The sequence below is a fragment of the Panthera pardus genome, unplaced genomic scaffold (assembly GCF_024362965.1).
Source record: "Panthera pardus isolate Hobbes unplaced genomic scaffold, ASM2436296v1 HiC_scaffold_20, whole genome shotgun sequence".
Classification (NCBI taxonomy): Eukaryota; Metazoa; Chordata; class Mammalia; order Carnivora; family Felidae; genus Panthera; species Panthera pardus.
Window position 1 is genome coordinate 52,770,783 of NW_026526766.1, and position 15,009 is coordinate 52,785,791.

Genomic DNA, 15,009 nt, shown 5'->3' on the forward strand with positions numbered 1-15,009 from the left:
GAGAACACTAGTTAAGATTATATAACAGTAGGGGCGCCTGGGTGGCGCAGTCGGTTAAGCGTCCGACTTCAGCCAGGTCACGATCTCACGGTCCGTGAGTTCGAGCCCCGCGTCAGGCTCTGGGCTGATGGCTCAGAGCCTGGAGCCTGTTTCCGATTCTGTGTCTCCCTCTCTCTCTGTCCCTCCCCCGTTCATGCTCTGTCTCTCTCTGTCCCAAAAATAAATAAACGTTGAAAAAAAAAAAAATTAAAAAAAAAAAAAAAGATTATATAACAGTAAAAACTGCTACATGTCAACCTTCCTAAGTCTAAGTGAGAATAAACTTGTTATTTAGTTGGACATCACATGGGCAAAAAAAAAAAATCCTGACAGAAACCTTACACCCCTCCCAAAATGTAACTCAAACTGGATCAGGTTTAACTGAAAACCACAAAACTATAAAACTCCTAGAAGACAACATAGAAAAAAAACCTAGATGACCTTGGATTTGACAATGACTTTTTGAATACAACACCAAAAGCACAATCCATGAAAAAAAATTGTTAAGCTAGGATTCATTCAAATTAAAACTTCTGCCCTATATAAAACAATGTAAAGAGAATGAGAATATAAGCCATAGACTGGGAGAAAATATTTGCAAAAGACATATCTGATAAAGTACCGTTAACCCCAATATACAAAGAACTCTTAAAACTCAACAATAAGAAAACGACCTAACAGGGGCAGCTGGGTGGCTCAGTCGGTTAAACATCCGCCTTTGGCTTAGGTCATGATCTCACAGATCGTGAGTTCAAGCCCAGTGCCAGGGTCTGTGCTGACAGCTCAGAGTCTGGAGCCTGCTTCAGATCCTGTGTCTACTTCTCTCTCTGTCCTTCCCCCACTTGTGCTGTGTTTTTTTCTCTCTCTCCAAAATAAATAAACTAGAAACAAAACCTAATTAGAAAGTGGGCCAAGAGACACTTCACCCATAGTAAATAAGCATATGAAAAAATGCTTCATATCATATATTATCAAGTAATAGCAGCTCTGTTTATAATTATCAAAACCTGAAGGCAACCAAGGTGTCCTTCATTTATCCTTGAATGGTTAAACTGTGGTATATCCAAAGAATGGAATATTATTTAGTGCTTGAAAGATATGAGCTATGAAACCATGAAAAGACATGGAGGGACCTTAAATGTATATTACTAGGTAAAAGAAGAAAAAACTGTGATTCCAACTATATGAAATTCTGGAAAAGTAAAAAGAATGGAAATAGTAAAGTCAGTGGTTGGTAAGGGTTAGGGTTGGGCAAAGGATGAATGAATAGAGCACAAAGGATGTGTAAGGTAATGAAAATACTCCATAAACCATGCTGGATACAGATCATAATACATTTGTAAAAATTTATAGAATATACAATACAAAGTATGAATTGTAATTTAAACTACAGACTTTGGGTGATAGGATGTATCAATGTAGCATCATCAATTGTAACAAATGCATCACTCTGGTGGGATGTGTTGATAATTGGGGAAGTTATGTGTATAGGGTGAGGTTACATGGGGGACTGCTGTCTTTTCCCTTCAATTTTGCTCTGAACTTTAAACTTCTCTGAAAAAAAATAACATCAATAAAATGTTTTAAAATAGAATATTTTAAACATCTGACTTGGTACTATAAGTTTCCTTCAAAGTGGGATGAACTGTTATTATTTTAGTTCAACCCAGTTAAAACTGAGAATCTCTGTAGGTTCACTGTGAATTACCACTTCTAAGAGGTGGTAACTGTGTGCCTATCCCTTTAGTTACATTGCCACTCCTATTTTCCTTGTAAAGAATGTATTCATTCACACTTCACAACTAAATTATTCTAGCTGCCTGCCTTTTGTTCCTTCAACCAGTCCTGAACATTACTTGTTTTATAACACCTCTTTAATTTTATTACTTCCACTTTCAAAACATGTTGTGTCTAGAATGAAGGCTTTCAGTTCTCTGTTGTGACGTTCTTAACTGTTCTAACTCCCCTCGTTGTACACCAATCTTTAGCAAAACTGTCAATCACATTGTTGTGCTATTGACCTTTGCACATTTATTCCTTAATACATTTGCCCTTGTCAATCCTTATTTTGCTTTTATGGTCACATATCCCAAACTCCACCTTGAAATTCTGTACATTTTTTATGGGTCATGTTTAAGGACTGGCACCTTTTCTTATCATTACTCTAGGTGAAAATTATTTCTTTTTCTTCTTTAATATCTCTGAACTCCTATAACTACTCCAAGAGATCATGGACATAACATCAATTACACACATCTTTTCTTAAAGTGCTCTGAGGTTATGTTTTTTCTCCCTGTGCCATAAATTCCTTCAAGAAAGAGACTGTTACAATTTCCTTAAAGATTCATTACAGAAAGGAAGTGAAGATATCACATCTCTAACGGTGGTTGGAGTGTAGGAACTAAATACTTATTTCTTAGTAAATATATCTGAAATTATAAACTATTAAGTATTGCTTCTTAGTAATAATTCAATACATGTTTATAGAAAGTTTATTTTGACTCAGCACCCGAATAAGTCATGGAAACTACAGAAGTGATTTTAATAGGCTATATACTTTCAAGGAGTTCTGTCTGACAAGAGAATCAAAATTAAATGAACAACACCAATGAAATAAGATGCTGATTGACACTGGCTGATTGTGTGCAGAGACTAAAAGAAATTTTGAGTCAACTATTGACTCAAATGTTGAAGATAATCAGGAAAATAGAGCATATAAAACATTCCAAGAAGGAAGCAAGGGAAGAAACATGAGATTACATGATTATGAAAGAAGTGCAATGTTCATGTGGAGGAAGAAGTGGTAATGAGATATCTAGAGAATAAGTAGTAGCCTCCACATCCTAGAATGTGGCTCAAAATTGTGGATGTGAAAGTCAAAGTCCTGCATATTCAGCTCCTTTTTCCCCACTCCAGCTTTAGTGCACAGGTAGGTCTTTATGTTAAACAAAGCATTAGAGATCACGCTTCTTTCTTGATCTCTTGCTCTTTTCCTCAACCACATTTCTCACTGAGAGAACTCCGATAGTACTTCGTTATCATAAAAGCTTCAGATGAGTAACTTTGATAAGTATTCAAACCTAGTTGGGGCATTAATATACGAATTTATATATGTATTAAGAACTAAAGCAAGTTAGGAAAAAAAAAAAAGCCCTAGATCTAAGGATTTCAAGAAGAGCTCAGAGAATTTTTGACAGAGTAGGATGTGGCTTGACTAGAAACACCGCTATCAAAACAAAGCAGGGGCCAAGCAAAACTGTCCTTCACCCTTCGTTGGGTGAAGGACAATGTTTCATGAATAGGATGCTCCTCTTCCTTATAATTTTATAGACTTTTCCCATTAAAAACTCTATGAAGAAGAGATAGAACAATTATGAGACAGTTCATAAAAATGAGTCATGGAAGTTGGTATGGTGAAGTTAAAGACCCCAAGATGAAGCACACATGATATTTCAGCTTTAATTGACAAATACAATGATAAGATAATTAAGGTACACATGATGATTATATGAATACACACACACACACCCACACACAAACACACACACATACAGATACATACATATATAGTGAAAGGATCCTGTCCCTATTGAGATAATTAATACATCCATCACCTCACATATCTACCTTTTTGTGCATGTGAGAACATATATGTTCTAGTCTCTTAGCACATTTCAATTATGCACTAAATTGTTATCAACTAGAATCATTTATACACAGTAGATGCTATGATTTTATTTATAACTGAAATTGTATACCCTTTACTAACCTCTCCACACTCCACACATACTGTTTCCCCTGGCAAACACTATTTTACCCTTTTTCACGTGTTTGACTTTTTCTTTTTTCTTCCTTCCTTTCTTTCTTTTCTTTCTTTCTTTCTTTCTCTTTCTTTCTTTCTCTTTCTTTCTTCCTCTCTTTCTTTTCCCTTTCTTTCTTTTCTTCCTTCCTTCTTTCCTTCCAAGATTCCACACGTAAGTCATACAGTGCAGTATTTGTCTTTCTTTGTCTGGTTTATTTCCCTTAGCATTATGCTTGCCAGTTTCGACCAGGTTGTCTCAAATGGCAGGATTGTCTTTTCCCAAGGCTGAATAATGTTTCATTGTATATATACAGCACATTTTCTTTATCTGTTATCTGCTTTATCCAAGTTGTTTCCCTACCTTGGCTGTTGTGAATAATGCTGCAACAAATATAGGTGGACATATTATCTCTTCAAGGTAATGGTCTCATTTTCTTTTGACATATACTCAAAAGAGAGATTGTTGAATCATATGCGAGTTCTCTTTTTAATTTCTCGAGGAATGTCCTTACTGTTTTCCATAATGGCTGTACCAGTTTACATTCCCAACAATGTGCGAGGGGTCCCTCTTCTCTACATCCTTGCCAGCATTTGTTACCAATTGTCTTTTTTGATAATAGCCATGTAACAGATGTAAAGCAATATCTCAGTGTGGTCTTGATTTGCATTTCCTCAATGATTAGTGAAATTGAGCACCTTTTCATGTACCACTAGAAATTTGTATGTCTTTTTTAGATAAATATGTACTCAGATCTATGTCTATTTTTTAAATTGGGTTATTTATGTTTTTGCTATTGAGTTGTATGAATTCCTTGCATACTTTGGATATTAATGTCTTATTGGATATGTGGTTTGCAAATATTTTCCCCCATTTCATAAATTGTCTTTTCATTTTGTTGATGGTTTCCTTTGGGGTGTGTGTTTGTGTGTGTGTGTGTGTGTGTGTGTGTGTGTGTAAGGTTTTTAGTTTGATGTACTCTCACTTTTTTTTAATTTTTGCTTTACTTGTCTATGCTGTTGTTGTCAAAAGCAAGAAAATCATTGTCAAGAGTAATGTCAAGGACCTTACCCTTTGTGTTTTCTTCTGGGAGTGGTATGATTTCAAGTCTTACTTTCAAATCTTTAATCCATTTTGAATTGATGTTTGTATGTAGTGTAAGACAGTGGTTCAGTTTCATTCTGCACATGGGTATCAAGTTTTTCTAGTACTATTTATTGAAGAGACTATCCTTTCTCTGTTTTACATTCTTGACTTCTTTGTTAAAAATTAATTGACCATATATGCATGGGTTTATTTCTGGCCTTTCTATACTGTTGCACTGATCTAGGTGTCTATTTTTATGCCAATACTGTTTTGGTTACTACAGTTTGTAATAGCAGTTTGGAATTAGGAAGGGGAATGCTAATGCTCTCAGCCTTGTTCTTTTTCAAGATTGCTTTCACTATTTGACTTATTTTGAGATTCCATGCAAATGTTAGAATTTCTTCTTCTATTTCCTGAAAAATGCTATTGGACTTTTGATAGTAGGAGGAAAAGTATGTAGTTAAAGCCCTTCCAGGGAAAAACTGGGAAATGTGTGTTTTTCTCTGCTCCTTCTGCATTGATCCTGTGGGTACTGTGGGGGTGCAGTGGAGCTGTGCCCCTGTGTCTGCTTAAGAACTTATCATTTGCTTCTCATGGTCCTGGGAGACTTATGAATGTCACCCCATTGATTAATAGAGGACTCATCTCTCAAGGGGCAGCTACAAAAGCTGAGGTGCCAGATGTGTAACAAGTTTCTCATGGGGAGATACTAGTGGTGTGGTTTATTGTTGGCGTGGGTCAGAGGGAGAAGGCAGAGTGAGTGCCCACCAGCTTCCTTGGTCTCTGGGTGCAGGGTGGCGGGGCGGGGGGGGGCTGCGGATCACAGGCCACCCCTAGCTGTGTTATAAATTAGAAGCCAGACCCTCAGGCAGTTTGTAACGTGTGCAGTTAGGGTCCTTCCAGGGAATGACTGAAAGATGGGTAGTTTTGCCTGCTGGGTCTGTGCTGAGCTCTGTGGACAACAGCCCTGGAGATGGCTGCTGGGGTTTTAAGAAATGCTTCTTTGCTATAGTTGCTGGCTAAGTGCTTTGGGGACCCATCACTTGGATGCATGTCTTGAAAGCTGGGATACCAGATATGTGGTACAAACCCTTCTCTCCTCAGGGAAAGCTGGGAGTTGGGTGTTCTTCCTTTATTGTCTGGCACTGTTGTAGGAGTGGGGTTGATGGTGAGAATGTGTCTCAGGCTTTCCTACCTGTTTCAGTGTGGATACTTTCTCATTCACCCAATATGTAGGAATTGGTCAGCTTGTTTCTGGGATTTCTCTGAGGGAACTGCTCTATGTGTAGCTGTACTTTGCTGTCCTGGGAAGATAGAAATTCAGGAACCTCCTGTGTTGCCATTCGGTTTGACTTTTCCCATCCCTGCTCATTCTTCAACCTAACAGACAGGATTTTAAATTTGAGTTGTGTCATTGATCTACAGACATTATTTAACCTTTCTAATGCTCAATGTCCTCATTTGCAACCATAGGAAAAACAGTACTCCCATTTCACAGGGTTGTTTGAAGACTAAGTAAGGCACTGTAAAGAAAAGAGCAGTTTCTGGCACATAGTAGGTATTAAATAGATGTTTATTATGATGATTATCATCATTTTAAGGTACTCTTTACTTTTAAATATGTTTTCAGTGTTTATCTTAGAATATTCCCCTTGAATATTAATAGAAAATATAATTTCCCCTTAAACTTTTGTGATCCTTATCATTATTTATATATAATATCTCATGTCTTTAAGAACAGTCTCTCTTATTTTTCATGATTGTCAAATTTCATATCAATTTGACTTATATCCAGGGTTATCATAAATATTTGGTACTCTTATTCTAACAAAAAGCTACATTTATAATAAATATAAGAGAAAAAGAAAAGCTGGTTATACTGTGTATTCATTTCTTTACTTTCAGATGACTAAATATGATCCTTCAAATGTCTAATTTACTTATGCTTTGAAAAATGTAATTTGAAAGTAGTTAAAGATATTGCAGCATTTTTGTTTTAGAAAATATAAAGATAAAGCAAACCAGCAAAAACTATGAGTTTTTTGTTTTGTTTTGGTATAAAAATAATATATCTCCAGACACCTGGCTGACTCAGTCAGTAGAGCATGCAACTCTTGATCTTGGGGTTGTGAGTTCAAGACCCACATTGAGCATAGAGCTTAGATAGATAGATAGATAGCCCTATAACATATTTTTATCTTCATAATCACTGTGTTCACTTTTATTTGACTACTGCTTTTCATTCTGTGAAATGCTAAAAAAAAAAAAAGGAACAAAGAAAGTTTATCATTATTACCGTAAACGTGGGAATAATTAGATGTGACTGACTATAATTGTTCTGAGCATATGGTTTTGGGTCTCACTTCAAATATAAAATATTTCACACATATTTCATATTTTTAATTGATAAATAACTTGCTCAAATTTCTTCCTATTTTGGTAATATTAGTACTATGCTAATCATTTTTTCATGTTTGATATTGTAACAGATTTTCTGGGATCTTGAGCCTCCCAAAACTTTAATTGTACTGTGTGACTTGATTACCAGCATTTTATTTTGTTTGGTTTGGTTTGGTTGTTAATTAGATGAGGAAAGAGAGGATTGGACAAAGGCAGTAGAAATAACTGGATAATTTTGGATAAACAGCCTATTTTTACTCACTCAAATATATCCTCTGTGATAAATATACAGGGTTATCTTTCCAGAGCCCTGTGTGATTTCAGCATAGTTTAGTGAAAGTTCTTGATATTTTTCTGTATCAGTGAATATTTGTTCATATAATAAATTTCCAGCAGTTAAAAAACAGTATGTTACAACTAATCAACCTATCACAGCAGAAGCCCAGAAGAAGAAAAAACGTTACATGGCAAATGGCACCACGATTGATGAATAACAATGAAAAACAAAAAGGCTAATGAGAATCTAGTATTGCATTCCCACAAGTCTCTAAAACCATAAGCATATGCTAAGAAATTAATCAGAACACACTTGTTATTTTATAATGGACATTTACACATGGCAAATTGAAACTTCCACTATATTTCTTTCTTACAGAGCCCATGGAATATCAATGTCAATGATGGACAATGAAACATGTTAACACCATAAGAAGGTAGAAAAAGGGCAAGTGAATTTCTGATACAAATTCTGAGATCTAAGTACGTATATACCTTACATGAAATAGTTATATAATACTACAATATACACACGTATTTCATATAATAAAGTTGATAAGGTGACATGACAAAGAAGAAGATAAGAGAAGGAAATAGTAGGTTTAAAATATTTCGTTTTCAAACAAATTTTATACATAAGAAATTAAATAGAAAATATCACTAAAAACTCTTCATAAATATTTTCTAGTTCTCTCCTTAGGGCATCACAATAAGTAGTGTTTCCTATTGCTACAATATTTTATTCATCTACAATGCCTCAATGTTAACCGCATTCTTATTAAAAGAAGATAAGGTTCTTGGAAGTTGTCTGTGTCTCGAATTAGGAAAAATAAACATGGGTCAAGAAAACTGAGTTGCTGCTAGACAATAAGACTTTCAGGGATGCAAAGGGGTTGGTTTAAAGGAGCTTCCCTAATCCCTAATGTGATCCCTAATGTGATAATCTAAGAACTAAATAAAAGAATAGTTCTTTGAAAAACCTAAGTACGTGATGATACTCAAAATATGTTAAGAAATGGTATATACAAATAAATTTCAAGTGTTTACAGAAATTGCTGAATATGGGTATATTTAGGTTGCATGGTTGTCTGCAACAGTGAAATCTTATCACACTTATTTCATAGCAGAATGATTCGTTCTAATTCTAGATAGTGTAGCAAAAATGTAAGCAGATGAAATCAGTCAACAAAAATGTTGACAATAGTGTACTTATTAATTTGTTAAGCCCATGGAAATATGTTTCTCTAATTATTGATTCCACATTGGAAAAATGGCATCTTTAAGATTTAGAATGTTACCTGATGAATTTGTTTTGTTTTTTTTTTTACCTATATAATTCAGACATTGACTGGATAAATGTTGGTGTGAATCAATGGATTTTATTCAACACTCCTACACACTCTCCAAACACACATGGTTTATCTCTCCCACCTACACACACACACACACACACACACACACACATACACACAGTATTAAACAAGATATTATAAAGGCAAAATATTTGATATGTTTAGGGGAAGTGGGATTACCTAGGCTGAAAAAAAAGGCATCACTTGGAAAGTTGCATTCTGTACAAAATAGTCAGTAAGTCAACTGTGGGTAGAATCTTCCTGAAAGCTACACCTACAACCAAAGACAGAACCCTAGGCCATTAACTCCAGTATAAAATCAAAGTTGCCTAGCAAGCACGAGATCATTGCTATTTTTCACTTCATCAGGAGAATGTATTTGTTAACCCCTTGATGAGGAAATGGGTATATTATTAAAAATTTTATGTAATTTATGTTAGTAATAGAAGTACTATAATGGATTTTAGAATTACTGCACTATATATATTTATTTAAACATGAATTGAGTGGCTAAATTAATCTCACTTATGAAATTTGAAAATATAATTTATTATACTTAAAGAACTGCCTAAGTGCACAGGAATATTTCTCTCATACAATTTTATATTTGCCTTGTTGGATGTTTGAAGTGATTAAGATAATCAGATAAATTGAAATTTTGAATGTGGCTTAAAGCCTAAGTGAATTTAATTAAATATGTAAATATGGATAAAGTTTAAACAGATTTTTAATCTCTCAAATGTATAAATTAGTTGAACATAAATTGAAACCAAATTAAGTGATTAATCTCATTTTATAGGTAATTACTAGATTAAAATAAGCTTAAAGTCTCAAGGAAAACTAAATTTAAAGTTTTAAACTATAATAGCTGAACTATTAATTAAAAGTAACTAAAACTATGTCTTACTGTGTCAAAATGTTCTCCTCTGACATAAAAAAATAAAAGACCAAGTAGACTTAAATTACATATCTTACCATTTGCTATAATATTATTCTTGCATTATAAGCATAGAACATTTCATTTATTTCATTTTCATGTGATTAGCATTAAGGATGTTCAAAAATTAAAAAAAACCCTCTGATTTCCCACTGTGAACCTTTTCAACCAAAACATTCACATTCATATTCATTGACTAACAACGCACTTAAGTGGGTATCTGTGAGACAAAGAATTTCCAAATCACCCTCTGAACCAAGTGAGGTAGAAAATGAAACAGGAAGGACAGATACATTTTTAAGCTAAATATAATTTAGTTTTATTACAAAATATATGTTAGGATCTGTTGTCTAACTTGATGAAGGAAAACCAAATATTTCATAGCTATTTCAGGAAGGTGAAGAATATTATCTCATATATATTTTAGATAGTTACCTATCATCATGGGTAACTTCCAGTGATTTAAAGATTAATCAGACCCTACTAAACATTTCTGAGAGGAATAGCATTTCTTCCCCCTACCCTTCCTCCCTCCCTGTGGCCCTTTCTTTCTCTTTCCTTCCCTCCACTTTCTTTGCTTTTCTTTCTTCCTTCATTTCCACCTTGCTCTCCTTCCTTCCATTATCTGTTTCTCCATCTTTCCTTTCCTCCTTCTTTTTCCTCATTCTTTTTATATATCCCTTCTTTTTCCTCATTCCTACTTTCCCTCACTACTTTTTCTGATTTCTTTCCAAAAATTAATATGTCTATTGGTGTGCAAAGCATTGTATTTTGTTTAATCAATTTATTTTCTTATTTTTATTGAATGACTATCTCAGGGTCCAAATATCCAAGGTTTGGGAGTTAAGATTTAAATTTAATTTGTTATGCCTAAAGGGATATTATTTCTCTACCCACTAGTTCCACACTGGGAAAATCATATCTCTTAAAGTTGAATGCTTTATCTGATGGACTCTTTCTTTTTCCTTGTTTAATTTAGAAAGTAAATACCAAGCTAAAAATCGTTTGAATAAATTATTTTATTTAACTCCATGAACACACATACACTCCTCAACATTATAAGAAGAAACAATGTTTACTGATATTAGACAAATGCAAAAATCTATTAAGTACAGTTGCCAAGTACTATAACTTCTAGATAGAAAGGATTGAAGTGAACTTGCTGAATCACTTCCAATTTTAAGTCATGTGGAGATTTTCTACACATCAACTGACCTATTTCAAAAGGCAAATCCATTGATATTCTTACTGTAGCAATAACTCCTGGTTACCTGGCCAGACCACTGGAAAGTCAGAACACAACATTCACCAGTTTGGAATAACCATATATGCTATCTATCCTCAAGCCTCCTGAGAGAGAGGTTAGAGAATTTCCTTTTTTTTTTTTTTTAAGTTTATTTATTTTGAGAGAGACGAGACAGTGTGAGCAGGAGACAGGCAAAAAAAAAAGAGGGGGAGAGAGAGAATCCCAAACAGGCTCCATGCTGCCAGTGCAGAGCCTGATGCTGGACTTGGGCCCACAAAACTGGAGATCATCATCTGAGCTGAAACCAAGACTCGGATGCTCAACCGACTGAACTACCCAGGCCCCCCTGAGAAATTCCTTTCAGATTGGAAGATAAGTAACAGGAATCAGTGTAACATTTTATATACTTGGAGTATCCTCCTTACACCTGCCTAGAGTAGAGCAAATGGATATAATAAAAAGGATGTTTTTAAGATGATAAGCCATTGTAGAATCTGTAGACTGGCCGTGTTAACCCACTTCTTCCTTTCCTCTCAAACTGTTTATTAATAGCTTATAAGGGAACCTACATGAACTAATCCATAAAAACTGTAAAACCCAAAATTTAAAAATGGCAGTATATTAACGTATTGTTTCTCAACTGCAAGCCCACATTTTCTATACTCTACTTTGTGTGCATAGACTAAAATGGAAATCTGCAAAACATGTCTTCTTTGCCAGCTGACTCATTGTTAACCTTAATCCATAGGAGATACTAGAGGAATAGTGAAGACAAGAGAATGGAGGAGGAACATGTTTCTTCTGCTTGCTTTCTATCTTCTTTTGTTCCCAGTGTCCTCTTTATATTTTCTGTTCCAGTGGTGTCCCCAAAGCACTGCTTCCTCATTCTCGTGTGAAAGTTATTCCAGAAGCAGCAGTTGATTCTGGCTTGCAGTTTTTCCAATACTCACAGAACTAGACCCAACATATACTGTCAGGGGCACTTCATCCTTAAAGGTCTGATCTCCAAGCCCATGGGGACCCTTCTCTGATTTCACAGACGTCAGTGGAAAGGAAGCAGCATCTCTGTCTGATAGGACCAAGTTCCAGCTTTCAGGACTCTCTCCTAAAACCATCTAAATTTTGGTAATTCCCATCTCTTCTCTTTGTCCCCATGGCCCTAAGGGAACAGCTGTTTCTGCAGCTGCTACTGCTGTAATACCTTAGCATTTCATTTTTACCTTTTAATGTCTTCAATAACTAGTTAAGAATTCTTCATAGCAAATTTTCTCTGTAGTGTAATAATTGATGTGGTTACGTCTTTTGACCAGACATTGCCTAATACACCACCTAATTAAAATTGTATTCCCTCAAAGTCTCATTTTCCCTATGTCTGCCATAATTTCTTTCTCATCACATTAATTATCTCTAGTTATGTACTGTATTTTTCTTCTTGGTAATATTTTTCTTATTTCTTCTACTACTAGAATATGAGTTTCATGGAATCAGGAATTTTTGTATGCTGTGTTCATTGCTACATCCACAATGATGAGAACATTGACAAATAGCAAATAATAAATATGTATTGTGTGAATAAATAAATGCATATATTGTAAAAATTAATCAACATGAAACTGCAGAAATAAGTAGAAAACAGCTATCTTAAATCTCTACCTGGAAACATGCATAATTAACCTTTAGAAAACATCATTTTTAGCTACCAAGGTATATAAATAATTGAGAAAAACTCAATATAGATAGAAAGCATTTAGGACTATAAAACTATTAAGATTATTTTTATAAAATATTAATTTCATTTTAACTCAATAAACATAAACTCAGGTAAAAATGATAGAATTACCAAACATGAAATCAATGTTATCATGCAGAATATTGTTAAAAGAGAGTTTTCAACTCACAAGCAGATTGACTGAAGAATTTGTCCTACTGACCTTTTTACGTGCATAGTGTTATAAATTTTTTAAAATGTGTTTATGATGAGAATATGCACTCCAGGCTCTCACAGTTCCCAATTGCCTTACGCCCAATTATTTTATTCCTTTTATTTTGTGACTGTATCTGGTAGCATTTGCATTTATGACCCCTGTATAAAGATCTCTATAACATTAATGAAAAAATAGTTTCATCGACACATGAAGTAGTCAACTCTTTAACATTTGATAAATGTCTCAGGAATAGAACTGAAAATGTAGAGCTCCTTAAAAATTAAACCTATAAAGCTTGTCTGTACAATATTATCAATACAATAAAATACAACTGATTTGCCACATGACTCAGAAAAGTGATTCATTTCCACAATGTCTGTATTTTGGGTTACAATATCAAATTTATTTAAGAAAACTTTATTTTAAATTATTTCCCATGATGCCAATGTGCCTAGTGTAACTCTTTTTACAAATCCGTTCCTTAGTTCAGTTCAGTGGTTACTGACTGAATTTTAACTGTATGCCAGTCCCTGTACTAGAAACTGGAAATGCAAAGTAATGTATGAATATGTCTTTGTCCTCAAGGAACTTACTGAAATTTATGCTTTAAGATCTTTTTATATTTACATAATAATCTAAACAGAGTCTAAGACTCCCTTGACAACTTTTTCTTATAACTTTTGTTATAACTTTTTCTTATAACATAGAGTGAATGGAATAAGCAATCCAGGATTATCTCCCCCATCAAAAACCAAAAACCAAAAAACAAACAAACAAAAAAAACAATCACCTACAGCAAGGTCTGTTTGATAACCAGATTGTTTGCCTTCTTTCTTTCTTTCTTTCTTTCTTTCTTTCTTTCTTTCTTTTTCTATCTATCATCTATCTATCTATCATCTATATTTTTGCTGAGAGAGAGAGAGAGAATATAGTAATACTGAGACCACTTAATTAGGGAAACTATTTATCAAGTCACTAAATATATCAAAATGTGTTCAAATTGGATATCAAGGTGGATTTATAATCTAAGAAAAACTGAAAGAAAGATGGAGGGAGTATTCGGACATCCTTTTATCCATTCTTCCAGTCATTGGTACATGCTTGGAGAGGTTTGGTGTTAAGTATCCTCCCTCTTATGTTCTCCATGGAGGGAGGAATCTTTCATATTCCAGCTCAGAAATTTCAGAAGAGGGCTCATTATAATGCTGGTGATACCTAGCATTATAGTAGAGATAAGAGGTAAGGGGAAAGTGCAGTCTGATTTGAACTGGGTCTCTTGATTCTGTTTTTAAATTTTAAAAAGTTTTCTAATCTAACTGTGGTATCTCCACGATTATTATTCATAAATTTGAAGGAGCTCAGACATCAAGATATTTATATGTGTTATATGTGTTATTTATATGTGTTATATGTGTTATATGTGTTATACGTGTTTTCATTGAAAAGCAGTCAGAACATTTGAGGGCAAGGATAGGAATCGAGTTAACTATTAACCATTTGATGATTCCTAGAAAAGAAGAAAAGTGCCAATGTTTACAGAGCATCTGTTCAATGTTGAATGTTGAGCTAGGTTCTTTGCATACATTTTACTTCATTTGTTGATTACAACAACTCTGAGGCATGTTATACTTCTCTCAAATATATAGCTGAAGAAACAAAATGTGAAGAGTTTAATTTTCCCAAGATATACATCACACAATAAAGGTGGAACTAAGCTAATTGCTCCCAAGAAATGGAACCATGGCTATAGCTTTAGCATAGCTGATTTCTAGTATCTCTTTTAACTGAGGGTCGGTCCTATGCTATTAGCAATCTAAATATTCATGTAACTGCTTGGAATGCTAGGCAACAAAGGAACTCTTCAAAAGCTAGGGAAGTTCTTCTATCATTTCTTCTTCATTTCCCTTTTCCATATTTTCACCCATGCATGAATGTCTCTGATTTTCCC